This window comes from Pseudomyrmex gracilis, unplaced genomic scaffold (assembly GCF_002006095.1).
Source record: "Pseudomyrmex gracilis isolate BER0280 unplaced genomic scaffold, ASM200609v1 scaffold_49, whole genome shotgun sequence".
Classification (NCBI taxonomy): Eukaryota; Metazoa; Arthropoda; class Insecta; order Hymenoptera; family Formicidae; genus Pseudomyrmex; species Pseudomyrmex gracilis.
The window spans coordinates 171,933-185,474 of NW_018020633.1; the positions used below are offsets into that span (position 1 = coordinate 171,933).

The window sequence follows — 13,542 nt, forward strand, 5'->3', positions numbered from 1 at the left end:
AAAAAAAAAAAAAAAAAAAAAAAAAATCAACAGTCTCGGTGGCGCGAGAGTGCCGCTTCTGTATCTGCTTTCACGTGGAAATCGTTTCGACGATTAAAAACCCTCTCTTTTATCCGGTGTTTCACCGCGGGTTTACGCGCCCGTAGAGCGCACCTGACGGGAAGCGTATTACCGCTCGGGTGTCAGGATTCGAAATAATTTCGCATTTTTGATGGGACGCGCTCGCCCCCGCTACGATAAAAATTTATTATCTTGCCCTGTGCGCGGATGCGCGTATGCGCAAGGTATTGAACCGACGACGACATCTGGCTCTCGTCGAGTATATATTCTGAAAACTTATTCTCGACTTCCTCTCTTAGTATATAAAACTCAAGTGTATCGTCCACTTTTGTATTCTGTCGAAATGTTACAGCGATATCGCATAATTCAGGAATATACAATATCGTCTGCACGACCAAAGTTCGATTTTGCAATTCTATCCGCAGAGTCGTTCGGATATCTGACGCACAAATTGGTTGCAGGTCACCGGTTCCACAGTCAGGGCATTTCTCTTTGAATTTTACCGTCATGTGACGCGCGTAGCAATGTGTTATTTTACACCGCCAGTTGAAATAATTGTCGAGTGTGTAATGTGAAAAAAAAAAAAAAAAAAAATACAATATAGAGCAAAAGTTTCCGTTTTTCGCGAAAGAACGCGTTAAATGCGAAGGCGCGGGAACACACAACACGACGTTCGCGCAAAAGACAAACTTGAAACGTTTTCATTGATCTCTCGCGGTTGAGCGGACAGATGCGGGCTGCGGCTTTCGCCACGCTGCGTTTACTCCCAATTCATTTTCCGGGGGCCGCAACAATCGACAGAAGTGTCAGGGCGATGCCGTCGATAGGAAGAAAATCGAACGCGGACCCGATAAAGTTCCGCGAAACGCTTTCTTAATGTGAAGATACAGCGCCTGCTGGAAGTTATATCGGTGACCAGTTGGAAGTAAACTCAAACCCCTTTTTCACGAGTCGCCGCAGTAATACCGGCACCTCCGTATCCCATTTTCAACCTCCCTCGTGGCCGTCATTTCCACCCCTCGCGCAACAACTATGCCACTTGTGCCGGCCGTTCTTGTCCGCCGAGAATGTAATTCCGCGGCGTGACCCGCCACAAAATAGAAATAACGACGATGCTGCGTAATTCCGCGACACGCCTAGTTCAATACGTGACACGAAGAAGAGGGAAAGTGGAAAAGAATAAAAGATATGAGAGAAGTGCACAATTGACATCGTGAAAGTAGTGAAAGGGGAAGAGGGAGAGAGATGACGCGAGGAGGTAGGTGTGGACGGTACGGAGTAAACATCGGTGAGGAAAAACAGATACGGACGAACTATGTTGTGGAATAATCATTCGAGGCACGTTTCGTCGATGGATTCGCATGGATGACTCGAATCCTGTAATTACCTGTCCGATACAAAATCGATGTCAAAGAAAGACTGGCAGAAGAGAGAGAAAACGTGATCGAAAACGCGACCGGACTGGAAGGGACGGGATGGGTGGACCTCTCTGGCGCGTGTAGGGAAAACAGAGGGATGGCGCTGCGATTTATTATTCCGACACTCGTGCTCGCAGCGTTTACGATCCACCATATTTCTTGCTGCGAAGATTACCGAAGTGTTGGATTCGAAAGATTGATAGCGCTAAGTGTTGTCCGACGAAAACAGAAGAGCCACGTGATGTTCCCGATACACGAGCTACGGGCAATACCGTGTGTTTTGTGCGGCGGTTAATTACTCGATAAAACTCACGTTGGGTATCTCGATGTTCGTTGCTTTGATTGCGCTGCGCGATAGCGGTGTCAATATTTCACGGGTTATGTATTACATTCGAATATTCATATATATATATATATATATATATATCGAGCACACATTCGCATATACTCTAATATTCGAATTGTGTGTACACACATTACACGTACGTGTACACATGTTGCATACTTGAAATTTAACAAAAGATCGCACTTGTACGTTATTGTAAACAAAAATCTGCGAGTTACATTGAACCAAATCAAACACATCAACGTTACAAAACACTTTATATAAATGAAGATGAAACAAGGAATAGTAAACCGTATATAAAATTGTTTACTCTCCGAATCTCATCTCGGGCTTTGTTTTTTTTCGCGGATTTACAAAGGCACCTGAAAATAAACTGGTGAAAATGCAGTTGAAAAACAATATCGTAATGCATCAACGAATCGATAAAATGAATTTAAAATATACGAGCGGATCGAGTAACCGTTGGATGTACAATTTCAATGTATATTTCCTGAAGCAATGATCCTGGGAAAAGTACACGCTATAGAAAACTTTTTTCCAAAGTTTTAAAACGAATTTCACAACCAATTTAACCTCGCTCTTTCTTCTACTGATACGGTTCTATCTAACATCGGGAGTTGCGCGCGTGTGATCGATATATAGTCCCGTCTGTTTTAATTTCAAAAATTATGCGAAAAAGATTGAGATATTAATAGAATATTAATTTATAGAAAACAATTTTTGTTTTTATTACGGTAGAATTTATCTCAATTGATTATGACTTTTACGGTCATTCTCTCGGTGACATGACTCGTGACTAAAATACATGTGTATGTGTGAACATTTTGACACGTATTATTTAAAGGATTTTAATAGCAATATATATTAGCGATAATATATATTAGGTAGAAAGTTCGATATGTATAATCAGAAAGACAGAATGGGATAATCAGTGCATGGTAATTTGCTTTGAGTAATTTTCAGAGAATATTATAGCGCAGTTTACGCTTTTACATCAATGTGTGTATCTCATATAATAAATATAGGATTGTTCATATGAAATCAAATATCTCTCGGGCAATCGGGAAACAGAGAATTAATCGATATTCGATATTTTATTCTTTATTGCAATATAATTCTCTGTTCAGTTTGTGTAAATGAATGGCCAATTTATGCGTTTATTTATACGTAAAATTTATTATTGTACGACAAATTTCTTTATATACAGTAATTTACACGCAATTACAGGAAGGCTGACGACATATTTTCTCAGAGAATCCGCGTACTCGAAGTGTTTTACTTGCTTCCTTACTCTGTGAAACTAAATATCGCATGTACAAAATGTTGCTTAAGTCTGCCGCGAACGGTGCATGAACTTCTTGCATCTTCCTACAAGGTTTAATAACAGCTTGCCAGAGCCGCGCTACGAAGTCAGGAGACAGAGCACTGAAAATCACCGTAGTTGTAGTTGCAATGACATGTTTGCCACGAGCAAATATCCTAGAAGTCCTCGGTGTGTCGTTATGTCGAAGGATTCTGTTGGGATATGGCGTAAAAGGGAAGTAAAGCCAAGCGGTGGCGGCGGTGCCGACCTTTACTTCGTGACACTCGAAAGTCAGCTGAATATTGTAACGCGTACAATGTGCAAAAATGCGAAATATTTGCAGAATATTTCTCCACAAAAAAGTTACCGTGTAAAGTTTAAAATTACGCGATAATACGTAACCGAAGATACTTTTTCCGAAGCAATTTCAGAAAGAAACGTAAAGCAGTTCAAATAGAAAAGTGCTTCTTATTATCCGTTACTCATTTTACATATCGGAAAATATCGCGAATACGCGGAAACAGTTTTGCGCTTGTTAAATTACAATAGTTTGAACAAAATATGAATATATGTATTTATTCATATTAAAAGAAATATTCTCAAACATTAATCAAACCTTAATTTTACAATAGATACATGTTTCTTTTTTCTCTCTTTTTTTCATAAAATATTACATATATTAGAAAAAAATTCGCAAGATATGTACGATCCAATTACCAAGTGTGATAAATACTACTACCGTCTAATTCTGACAATGCTACGTTCACATCTCTCATGCGAAGTTCTCTCTTGCGCGACTCGGCAGCGAGGCGCGAAACGAGCGGCAAATCATTTGCGTGACAGTCGAGATAGATTCAGAAATTAAAAAATCACTAGTACCCCGTTGCGCACGCGGAGGATAAAACCGTTAATTATCCCCGGCCCATTATCTCAACGGTAAAGTCGCACGCGTTCCGCGGCACGGCCGCTTCCGTTTCCGACTTTTATTTACGAGGCTGCCCATGCGACAGACAGAAAAACGGGCTATCGCAAAAACGAGTCCTTCATACGAGCTAATTCGCGCACTTTTCCTTCGGCGCTATATCCCCCGAATTTTCCCCTTTATTGCTGTAGCAAACAATGCAGCGGCGATTAAAGCGGCGAGCTGTACGCAAGTCCGCGATATATATATGTATATATATATATGCGATGAACATAACGCGTACACGATCGAAGGGAGATTAAATGTTCATGACAAAAACCCGACGAGCTTTTTACGCGCTTCTCTACCACCGTTTCATGATTATTTATAGCACAAATGTATTGTGCAATAAACGACATTGGCGAAATTAAAAACTGACAAGACCTCTTTGATAGATTATCGGCAAATTGCACAGTGTTTGTTTAACCAAGGTCTCTGTTAAACAAGTTCGATTAGAATGTTTACACATTTAGTTTGAAAAACCGAATGTGTATTGCTGTCTTGGAGTATTTGGATAATATGAAAAATAGTGCTCGAACACATATATTTTATATACCGATCTATCTCGGTGAGAAAAATCATATCTTTATATATACGTTGTTTGGAAAATATTGGCAATAATGAAAAGTGTTTTGCGAGATACATTGTGCTGATAAAACGTTGCAAAATCTTATACGTCAGATAATTGGATTCGACAACCGCGTCAAATGTTTCCGATCTGTCTCCCAGACGGAGGTCCATCCCCCTTTGCGGAATCTATTAAGAAATGGAAATGATCGACGTCGTTCGCCGACGATTCGCCATTTCCTCAAGAAATTAGAAAGAGAACTTTCGAGAGTTCCGGCACTCCAATAGAAAATGCGACAAGACCGAGCGATGCTCGACAAAAGGATGTTTGAGAATGCCCGGAGAATTCTTTTCGTCGTCGGTTTCGTCGTCACCGCGAAAAATGAAAAAATCGTTCCCGAGAAAGTAATTCTTTATGCGCGCGTTTGAAAGTTTATGTGATTTAAACGCCATATGTGACACACACAGAATTTTATCAAATATATATGTTGCGTATACTTGTGTGTGCGCGCGCGCCCACCGTGCGGAAATGCGCGAAAAAATGTAAAAAGTTTTAACATGGATTTATGACACGAAGCGGCGATAAGAGGATAACCGTGTGCCTGTGTAGAGTTGCGTTGTGCGTCGTCAAAATATAAATCGTTCAGCTCGAAATAACATACGCTTAACACACTGTTGTAATGACAGGGCGTAACGATTAAAATTTCCATCTGGAAGCAGTAGATCACGATTATCGCACAACCGATTCTCGATTGCATCTTTTCACAAACACGCATAGCGCGCCGATTGGATCACAAATCACGCATCAAATACGCGCCGTTCGTTAATCATCGATCACGCAAAGTGCGCTTTTTTTATCTATCACGCGAATTGCATTTATTACATAGATCGTTCTTCCAAAACTGTCTGCGATGTAATTGAAAAATAGTGAATACAATAGATAAATGGTTGATAGCTACATCTCTGAGGGTATAATATTTTACGCCATATATGACCATTTGTATTGAAATTGATATTCTTTCCATCCATGTGCGCCAACAAAAATTTTATTGAGTTGATTTTGCGCGTTCGATAAAATGTTGTAAGTGTTTAGTGTTGTATTTTCTGCACGTGCGGGAGATATTGCAAAAATAAAACGATAGATAGATTTTCACATTATGTTGGAAAACTAATTAGAGTTAATCTTGTTGATCTTTTTACGATGTATAGAGAATATGTAGTTTGTTTGAAGTTCGCATCGTTCGTTTATATACCGCTTATTTAAACATTATCGTCGGATCGCATAGCTAGTGTATCAAAAAAAAAAAGAGAGAGAGAGAGAGAGAGAGAGAGAGAGAGAGAGAGAGAGAGAGAGAGAGAGNGAGAGAGAGAGAGAGAGAGAGAGAGAGAGAGAGAGAGAGAGAGAGAGAGAGAGAGAATCAGTGATGTCACAGACTGTCGAAAGATTACAGGACCAGTGTGCCAGCAAGCGACAAAAATGCCCCAAAGCAGATTACAACCCCCGGCAGTACTGATGGTAGCATATTCCACTTGCGCCTGTATACGAAAAGCATCGTATGTGTGCGTTCACTGCTCGCGCGAGTTAACTGCTATTTGCACGCGAGATCACAAGCGTGTGTGCGTTCAATATTGTTGCACGTATCGGAGGAGGGTATGACAGACCCGCACGTGATTGTGTAGAAATATACACGTAAGTGTGTGTGTGTGTGTGTATGTGCGTGTACGTATCGAACGCGCAAGAGAGTATGTGCTTGGATCTCTCTATATCACGAATACGTGTGTGTATATGTACACATGTGAGACACGAGGCACGAGAAGCGAGCAAAGTGGACTGTGACGTGAGATCATATAGGTGTACGTCAGTGGAAAATCTGGTGGGCCAAGAAGCGTAAAGGTAATCGTCCTGGAATTAAGCAGCCCGTAAGGGATTAAGGTGCATATATAGTCAGGCTGCTCTTGTACGGTATCGTGCGCTGCTCGTGCAACGCTTCTCAACCATTGAGGACGCTCGGCTATATAAAGCTGTATCTTAGCCTAGTGGAACGAAAAAGAAGAGAGTAACAAGAGTTTTGTTAGCATTTTCTTGCGACGTCGCTTTGTACGTGGGTACGAAAATTTAATACACAACTCGCTGAATCAGACTCTGAAATTTAAAGCAATTTACGATTAAACTTTTATATGTATCTCGATTTGTTTGTCGGGAGAATACTCTCTAATGAAATATTGTTGTCGGATTTTTGCTTATGTACAAAATATATTGCACACATCTGCATGTGGGAATTGAAAGATGTTGAAAGACAAATGTTTATCGGTATGAATAGTTACGGTGAAAATACATATATGTCTAAATATACAATGAAAAAAAAAAAAAAAAGAGACAACAGCTCAATGCGAGTGAAAGACAGCCGAAGACAATTTTTCACGTGGATAGTTCGGTGTTTGGAGAGCTTTGTGTCAATTCCTGAAATAAAAGAGTTCGCGGGAATGGACGTAGGATTTTCGAATTGTTGGAGCGTGGATATAGAGACAGCGTCATTTACTTCGTCTGTAACTGAACCCACACGTATATACAACGCATCGTTCTTCAATAAAATACTCTCTAGCAAGCGAGCGAAAAGTTGAAAAGTCGGGTTCAAAAAAAGGAGACTAGAAAAATACGCGGAAAATTTCGTACGGTTCTCTATAAACAGAAATATACGATAGTGATGTTGCGTATTATTATAGTTGCGTGTCTTCGCAAAAATATTACGAACCGCTTTTCTAACGGTAAATAACAACAAGCGTTTATTGCAAAAATCAGAAGCAGAGTATTTAAATTCTACAATTGGTGAATAAATTAATAGAACAGTTTCATTAGGACATATTACATGCACGTGGAAACGGCCGTGTACAAAAGTTTTCTTTATTTCGGCGAACAATAGAAATCTCGCTGTTTCGCGACGGCCCCGGCAAAAGGAAATAATTGAGTTTTGCACTTCTTTTTCTTCTCGCGCGGCAACCATTTTGCCGTTCTTTATCGTTCATTTTTTATTGCGTTGCCCTTCTCTCCTTTATGCGGTACACTTAGTCTTGTACTTTCGTCGGAGATAATGCCACGTTGCCGGAAGGTAATTTTCAAGATAAGATTCTCGAACATTGTTTAACGTTTCACGTACAAACAACACTTTATCGCGGCAGCAGAAAGTACTTCAAAATGCTGCATTTAATGTTTATGACTGCAGTAACTTGCATTACACCCTAGGACATTTTCATTTTATGATTACCGTCTATTTTTTCTCTCGCGTCATCTGCTTGCGACGCAGATTCTTAGCGTTCAATAAGAACGACAATTTAATAGTAAATTTACTACTGGCTAGTCCGGAGAAAACGGATTTTATCGATTGCGTGACGCGCGCATTGTGCGTGGCGAACTTTGACTTTGTCTGTGAAAGTTATTGACTTGGAAACCGACCCTTTAGCTGTGTGAGAGCTTTCCTGTGTGCGCGCGTAACATGTCGCACAATCGCAAAAGCACTTACCTACACGCGTGGTTTCGCACACGCAACATAAAAGAGAGACGTCGCAGAGGCGAGACGCGCATTGGAAACGTTATACGTCTTTGAGCAGACGCGCGTCCCACAAATTTCGGTTACATAGCGATATTCAAATAAACCGCGCTGGAAAATGCTTCGGAGACATAATAAGCCTCCGCCGCGAGAGAAGAATTATTTGGCACCGGCCTGGGAAATGGGAATTTTCACGGTTTTTTTTTTTTTTTTGCCGAACTTCAAACATTCCGCTGCTCCTCTCGATGTATATGGGCGAGATAAGAATTATGGCGCCAAAGTCTTTTCGTGAACGCGGTACTTATTCTCGGAACAGTTCTTAGTTTTAATGCGAAAACTGAGAGGAGCCGTGTTCGATCGATCGCGATAACACCTCTTTCCGCGAGAATTAACATACATCAAACGCATGCGCCAGATAAACATGAAGCCGAATTATATTTCTCCGAGTATTTCGTACTTGATTTCCCGCGCATTACCAATATTTTAAAACACAAAATTTTTAAACGTCAAACGTCAAGAACGTTAACTTAATTTATGAGATGCGGAGAAAATGGGAAATGGCGATGGCGGGGGAGCGAGCGCCTGTGTAAAGGGTTCGCTCTCCCGTTTCGCGTAATTGCACAGTCTTGTATCGTTGAAAATTAAAGCGGACGTGGCGTCTCATCGGGGGATAGTCGAAACGAGCCTCGCGAATTGACATTAATTTTCATGGAAATGCCTGCCGTGGCCCGTGTGCGCGCAGCTACCAGTACGTTATATACACCCGAAAAAAGTGCAAATGTCGCTTACGCTCAGCGGATATACTTGTTCGTCGTAAAAATGCGGCTACCACATGCCGTGATTTGAATTTTATGTTCAACCGCTCTTGAACTTTACTCCACCGGTTAACCTACATCAGTCCCTCTAGATTACATTCGCCGAAGTGATATTTGAAATTGTACAAAAAAAAAAAGACAAATAGAAAAAGACCTATATAGCGCACGATCGTGCATATTATTGTGGAATATATTGCGTGACTGTCGCGATATAAATGGCGAGTAAATCTGAATATGAAAACGCGAGGTTTGAAAATCGCAAAGCCGAATATTCGCGAATAATAAAAGATCGATATTCCGCTACACGCGTGTTATCGATACCAAGTCAGACGGGGGATGAAACTGCTTAGAGGACAACGTCACGCGAGCCAGCGTAAGGGATGTAGCAAAGCCTTGCACCTCTAAACCAGGTAGAGCCGTCAGTCTGCGAGGCGTTTCTGGGGCTCCGGGATATTGGATTGTCCTGTAACATACCGGGACCTCTCTACATCCGCCTTTCCTCGAGCTTGACGTCGAGATTCTGAGCTTCACCTATCTACAACGTAGCCGCGACGAGATGTGACGCGACATGCGCTCGCGATCTCCCACCACCTGTGTCTCCCGTCGATCGGCAAAACGATAGTCGGCACTGTCAGATCCGGAATTGCTTTGGGAATCGCGTTCGGAGGTGCCGACGTCCATCTCCTCGCACATTTCTCTTCTTGCGACTTCTTCAAATGTTCCGCCTGCATGAAAAATTGATTTCGTTTGATGACACACGCGGAAAATATATCTACGAGATATCGCTCGCTCTTCGTAAAATTTTGTTTTTTCATAAAATGATGTATGAATTATACGAGAAAATTGGACGATTATATAGGTACATTTACGATTAAATAGATTGCACTATTTTGTCACTCGAGATTTTTTCATGAAATTTTGCTCAATTGTATGAAAATGAGTTTGTGCATATTTTTATTATTATCTAGAAAGAAAAAAACTACTACATTGCGACATCTCGAGTGACAGCCTGTCCATTTATTAAACTCGACGGTTGACACTAATCCAGACCGACACAAAAAAAAAAAAAAAAAAAAAAAAAAGATGTCGCCGGTGCCCCACTCGACGCGACGAATTAAATGGCAGTCCGAGTGCGACGGTGCAGATTGGAAAATTCGAAACGCTCACCGCACGGTGTGCACATTTTTCAACCAATATGAAATACTATCAACATGTACTACTACGTGTACAAGCGCGCGAAAAAGGGACCGATAAAAAAACATAGGGTAAATCGAATATCCAGTTCACCGAAAATGATACGCGAGTATGGTGTCGTTTTCTAGTAACCGCGCATATTTTCGCCGCGTGCTTCAGTCAGCACTTCTTTTTTTTTTCTCCCCATGAAAATTTCACCGCTAGTGCAAATATGCGCGAACTCTACGCGGTTATACATGAGAAAAGTAAGTACATAGAACTTCTAAAATATCCAGACGCGCGCATTTTTTTTCAACAAAAATATGTGGAAAGTACGTGAATACCTCGCGATGTCATTAATAACGTTAAATGTGTGGATATACATAAAATGTAATACGCGCATCTTATACACATCACGCGATTCAAAAATCAAACTCCGGTTTTACAATTGAAAACGATTGATTTCGCCGAAAATAAATTTCTGTAATAATTACTACAAACCTTCTCTCAATTATTGGTTAATGTGCGAATAATTTGATCGGATCGTTCACCTGATAATTTGCAGATGAGAGTAATTAGATTGGCATGTCGTTTGTGCTTCATCTCTCATCAACCGTTTCCAGCCTGTGGCAAATTCGCGTTGGTATGTATATCGATATCATTTACCAGTTGCATGGGTTGCGTCACAAATTGGATAGCATCCTTAATTAAATTCCGCTCATTTGTCGAAGGCGTCGCTCGTCATACGCGAGATGATTTTGACGTAAGTACGACAGATTCTCTGATTTCGCAAAAAAACATAACAAAAAACAACGTTTGCTGTTATTGATTTAAACGCGGAGAGAACATTTAAAAGCAATAATGCCGATTAATCTTCTTCATTCATGGTTTTATCAAATTTTATCACAATAAATCGGAAAAATGTGTAACCTAACTTTATCTACGTAGAAAGCAAGAGAAAGAACTTCGGACGCATTAGTCCTGCTATCTTTTGGCAAACTCACAAAGAATGAATATACATGAGTACAAAGGGTTCTTTTTAATCTCTCGCCTCAGTAATTTTTTCCACTAGAGAAACTCGTAATGGGTAATATTTTTATAACGGCGGTTTCATATGGTACGACGTCCAGTATAATTTCCCAGCAAAAAGCCTTTTTTAGTAAAAAAAACGAAAAAAAAAACGCGCTGCCGCTTGTCTTGCGTTTGTTACGGAGCGTTGAGGTAGGGGATTTATCTTTAGAGCATGAAGATGAAGCTGAATGAGAAAATTAATGGTTTCTACTAATTATATAAATGTTGTAAAAATATAACTGTCAAAGAATTTGTGTGTAAAGCTTGTATCTAAACATTTATTTAATGTTGGTAATACTCAAATGAAAGAATTTTATTTCAATCAAAGTGTGTCTTTTCTCTATAATAATATAATTTGTATCACATATTTCTGAGAACCACAAATGTGTCATGAGACTAATTCACAATTTTGATTAGTAACGTAATGATATTGCAATATTAAGATTGCATTAAATTTGTGTATGTAAACTAAATTAATATATTAATAAAATAACGCAATATGTCGATGTTCTAACAGAGTTTGTACAAATGTAAACAATATTTTACATTTACATATTATACATTGTGTAATGTAATCGCATTATCTAAAATTCTCATGTATATTATTAATCGTAATATTGTTATAGAAACGTATGTAACATATTTATGTGTGTATTATATTGTTATATAAAATTATAATATTGAAACTACAATTAATCACATGCGCAGTCGACTGACGCCCATCGGGGGTAGAAGAGAGAAAACTGCGGATAAAATTTAATGATGGATCATGCGCATCTTCTTCTTGATTTGTCGCCTGTGAGCATTTAAATTCCCCAAATCCAAACTTGTTCTACTAGGAGAGCTCAATACTTTCCTCTCGGAACACGTTTCGATTTATCCCAGGAGAGCGGAAAGCCAGGAAACTTTGGGAGAAGAAGAAAGGTGGCTGCCGCCACGTGATTCGACAAGGGGTTGAATAAAGGCGAGAGTTAGTTCTCGGAAAGCCGGAGGAGAATCTATCTATGTATCCGTATTATCCCTTAGCTGCCGACACTTCGACCAACTTTCAAGTATCGATCTACGTACCACATAGTTTGCCTTAAAATGTCTTCCCCGTCGCTCACTTTTCGCAAATCTTAGGAATCCATTTTGTGAACTAATTTCATTTGCACGATGTTCGCGAAAGCAATGTACAACAAACTTATTCTGAACACACAGTTATTATTAAATGTCAAGCGAAAAAGCGTTACTACGACAACAACAGGCGTGTGTGTTGAACTCTTGTCTCTAGATATTTAGAAAACTACCAAAATGTACAAAATATAATAACGTATAAATTTCTATTTTACTTCCCCATTCTTTTTAACCTGCGGCATTGCTATGTATCCCGGAGAGGTGTCCAGAAATATAAAATTCAGAGGATCATCCTGACAGAGAAGCGTTGTGCGTGAACAGGTAGAGCAGTCGCGCCGGTGTCGGGCTTTTCTGGATTTACGACTGGATATTATGCAGATGGTACTTGCATTAAATGCACCGACAGCGCAGTGCGCTACGAAGAGAGAAAGAGAGAGAGAGAGAGAGAGAGAGAAAGAAAAAAAAAGAAGACGCTGAAAGCTCGCGGAGAGCGAGAACTAATTGGCGGACGGCATTCTGCGCGACTAGCGGCCAAATTGTTTTCGTGTATCTGCTCTTTCGCACGAAACATTCCGGCGTGAAGAAAACGCGACGTGTTACGTATCGAACGGACGAGAATCCTATGCAAAAAGCGACAAAGCATGCAAATTTGTAAATATGGAGATTCCGAGGAGATCCCTGATGCAAATTGCCGACGCGTGGAATTATGCGCTGAACGAACGCGCTGTACAAAATTTATAAATTATTCCGATCTGCATGCGCGTTTAATTGATTTAAAAGATGGATTGTGAACCGCGGATAATAATAAAAAACAACAACTGAATCGGTATGCTAATCGTATTTGTGTTCGAATATTAAGGTTATTGCTTAACGGGCGTGATTAAGCTCGTTTCGCAGCGGGATATAAATTCCCTCTAGTAATCATCGTTAATTTTTTTACAAAGAGAGAGAGAGAGAAAGAGAGAGAGAGAGAAGTGTGTGTTGCGTGTACACTCTCTCGCAATTAGTCCACCGCGCCAGTGTGCAATTCGTCATTATGCTCATGTTATTAACTCAAACCGTACATGCCGTGAATTAAAACGAATTCGATGATATCGATAACTCAATGAGTCGACGGACGTCGTGTTTGCTGAGGTCAACAAAAACTCATTGTTCGAGTGCCTAATT

General features: G+C 40.2%; 1 protein-coding gene and 1 long non-coding RNA gene across 4 annotated transcripts in view; one reads left to right on the forward strand and one right to left on the reverse strand.

Moving 5' to 3' along the window:
- LOC109853493 (TWiK family of potassium channels protein 9-like) overlaps positions 1-13,542 on the forward strand; it is a 196,551-nt gene that overhangs the window by 164,914 nt on the left and 18,095 nt on the right. The gene's annotated exons all lie outside the window — the stretch shown is intronic.
- LOC109853496 lies at positions 7,458-11,149 on the reverse strand. 2 transcript variants are annotated; one of them, XR_002250120.1, is made up of 3 exons: positions 10,740-11,149; positions 9,547-9,740; positions 7,458-9,478 (listed from the first exon to the last, which is right to left on the reverse strand). It is a non-coding gene; the product is annotated as an uncharacterized LOC109853496 (long non-coding RNA). The 2 variants fall into 2 exon arrangements; XR_002250119.1 differs by having other exon boundaries at positions 10,690-11,149.